At 32.2% G+C, this 3,456-nt stretch overlaps 1 long non-coding RNA gene across 1 annotated transcript; it reads left to right on the top strand.

Moving 5' to 3' along the window:
• Positions 1–1,015: 1,015 nt before the first annotated feature.
• Positions 1,016–3,221, top strand: LOC149033791 (uncharacterized). Its single transcript, XR_016176478.1, has 2 exons — positions 1,016–1,890; positions 2,350–3,221. It is a non-coding gene; the product is annotated as an uncharacterized LOC149033791 (long non-coding RNA).
• The last annotated feature ends 235 nt before the right edge of the window (positions 3,222–3,456 follow it).

The following is a 3,456-nucleotide window of genomic DNA, read 5'->3' on the forward strand; positions in this document are numbered from 1 at the left end:
GCTCACTCTATGATCTCACGATCATAATTTCTGTTATAATCGTACTGTCCATTGTCAGAGTAGCATTTAAACATAGGAGATTTTCTCAAAAATATACCCTTCCTATATATATATATATATAGTTTTTTTAATTCATTTAAAAATCCGATATTTCATATATGCAACATCTTAATAGACTATTCTAAAATTATTCTTATTAAAAGATAGTAGTTAGTTGTTTCTTTTTTTTTTTTTAATTTTAGGCAATGGAGGCTTGGAAAGACTTATAACGAGTTACGTAGAGGTAAGTAAAATTGGACGACAAATAGCGGAAAACGTATTGGATCTTCAAAGACGTGGTGAAGATTCATCTTCAGGAAGTAGTCCATGCCCAGGTGTAGAATCCGCATTGTTAAATACCGAGGTAAAAATAAACTGTATTTAAATTTCATAAAAATATAAATATTAGGTAGTCCCAATAGTTTATTTCTCATCACGCTATAAATTGCCTTATTTTGCTCTGCTCGTGCAAATATGCAGCCTTATCTATTAGGCTATCTATATCGTACGTTTTAGTCATTCAGGATATGGTAATCGCATCAAATTTTGGATTCTACACTTACTGATAAGGCATAGCAACTCGAGACCACATATTGCATTAGCGATAAAAAAAAACGCTCTTACAGGTTGATTGGGATATTTTACCGTATCCCGCATACTCTCCAGAATTCCGTTTGATAATAACTTCTTTTTGCCCTTCAAAATTTTTCTTCGTGATCTGCGTTTCAAAGAAATGTACGATCCAAAAGGATCATACGGTAATTAGCAGTATTCAAATTTCGCGCGCGTCCACCTCCATCAAAATTCTAGATCGATACTCATCGTGAGCATCGATCAACCACCAGTAGCTACCGAAGCGCCCCTCTAGCTACCCCCACCTCTCGCCTCCCCACTTCTCCATCTGCTAGTGCGTACGCCCTGCTGGGACGGTACAAAGGGACATTCTTCATATTTCTTCACCGGACGCTTACGAATACACATCTTCACGGATTATAGAGGCCACAGTGGACAAGAGGCTTTAAGAATTCACAAAGGACAACGAAAGATCACCTTAATCTTTAAGTCTTGTGAAGGCAAGCCTATTCGACATCACAACCCTTAAGGTCGTGATTGCTATAATTCAGGAGAGCGAGAGGTGAGATCTTTCCATTATTATAAATTCTATCGACGGTATTTTTCCCACGTGATTACACCACGTGGTAGACTTTTCTTGTTATAATTAAAATACATCCAGGGTTTTTATACCGCAAGGCTTTTCCCTGACGAGCCAATAAAAAAAGGCATTGTTTCTTTGTTTGGCTCAATCAAGTGTTTTATTTTACACCTTAATCTAATCCTTTATTCTCCACTTCATAGCATATAAGTAATGATCAGAGGAATTTTCATTGAAGAATCTTTTGGTCAGAACAGAAATCAGCGAAAAAATCGAACCTTCTTACTTATTTTTTGTCAAAAACATAAGAATTTTAGAAAAAAAGGCATAATAAAGCTGCCTGAGAGATAAAAGAAGGTATTAAAGCAAAAAGGTTCTTATATAACCAAATAAATAATATTTTGAATAGTAAATATTGTGTATTTATTTGGTATTAGAAAAAAAGAAAAAACTTTTGGGACAATCTAATATTTGTACTATGTATGCAAATGTGTTAGGAGCCAACTATCTATAACGATTGATACACTAGGGATCATCTTTCCGACCTAAGTCGCAGATTACGACGACAACTTCGCCTAAAAGAATTCACGAGGTCCCACAAGCAGGAATAAGTGCTGATAACAGCAGTAGCAACCCAACGTCCACGTACAACCATGTAGCCAACAACGTACAACTCAACAGCATCGCGAACGACCAAGGTCATAGCTATTACTGTCTCTAGGAGTCGTTTATATTGTTGTGTAGTGCGAATGCCGGATTTATTAGAAGAGAAGAATAGAAATATGTAGATTGGAAAATCATATAAATTAGAAAGGAGAAGAAAAAATAATTTGTGACAGGAAAACGACATAATTGGATTTTATGTGCACGATCATGGAAATATATGTATAACATAATAATGCTCATATATACTCATATATATGCATGTTCATAGACAATAATTATTTTTCATATAGTATATTTATTTTTAACGAAAATATATTGTTATATTATACGGATTTCTTTCTTTCTTTAGTTCCTTTTTTTTCTTTTTTTGGTAGAAAATCTTTTAACGGGCATTGAATAAAAAAAAATCTTGCACGGTTCCTATATACAATTATTCTCTTTGGATACAAATAGTAAAAATCACGCGCAACGTTAAATATAACTTTTTTTAGGACCGTTACCAGACGAGGATATGATGGAAATGATCAGTGGGACAACAATTAATGAATCCCTAAATCCAGTACCCTCCGATGGAAATGACGAAGCAGCTATGGCTGTGATCATGAGCCTTTTGGAAGCTGATGCTGGTTTGGGTGGACCTGTTGATTTCACCGGATTACCTTGGCCTTTACCATAATGTGAACTACTTTAGTGATTTTTTTTTTTAATTTTATTTTATTACACTTTCTTTTTCCTTACCTCCATTGAAAATTAGTGAACACATTTGTATAAGAATCTTTCGTGAAAAAGTGTATATACTATATATGTATATAAATGACACTTCCATATGTACCTGTAATCGAAATTTTGACAAAAACATTTTTTTAAACATTCAAACATATACATATATATACAGATGAATTATTCAATGAAACTTCCAAGTATTTCTATTAAATGGTACACATAGGTTAGTAAAAACTTGATAATGCTTGTTCTTTTGACGTATAGAATTTATATATGGTGCTAAAGTTGTGTTATGTGGAATATAAATCAGTTAATCATATGTGACATTTGATTGTCGACGTTTTATGAACATGTTCCTTAGCATTAATTGTTATGTTACAAACAAACAAAAAACAGAATAACACAATAGAGTATTTTGACATTTTATGTGCTTAAAATTAAATAATACTACATGGTAAAAAAATGAGAATAAATCTATCATTCATAATGTTTAGAAAGAAAATAGACTTTTGTGTGTAAGACCAAAATTTGATGTCTGTCAAATTAGGTTAATAGAAAATAATTTATTTAATATTAAATATGCGATATTGTGAAAAAATATCCTATAAGGAAAAATGTTGATGATGATGATGATGATGATGATGATGATGTCGATAAAAAAATCAAGTTTTTTAATATTTTACAAAAATTTGGCTAAAAATAATGATATAGACGCTCTAATTGTAAATAATATAAAAAAGGTATCTATTATTGTAACATGATGCTAAGTGTACCTAATTAATAATTAAGAATTTCAGCATCTATTTGAAGATATCTCTATCACACTATTGTGGAATTAACTATGGTGTTTAGAGTATTGCGGATGTCAATATTGT

Source organism: Polistes dominula, unplaced genomic scaffold (assembly GCF_049000335.1).
Source record: "Polistes dominula isolate Pdom_NZ unplaced genomic scaffold, Pdom_raw_medaka contig_354, whole genome shotgun sequence".
NCBI lineage: Eukaryota > Metazoa > Arthropoda > Insecta > Hymenoptera > Vespidae > Polistes > Polistes dominula.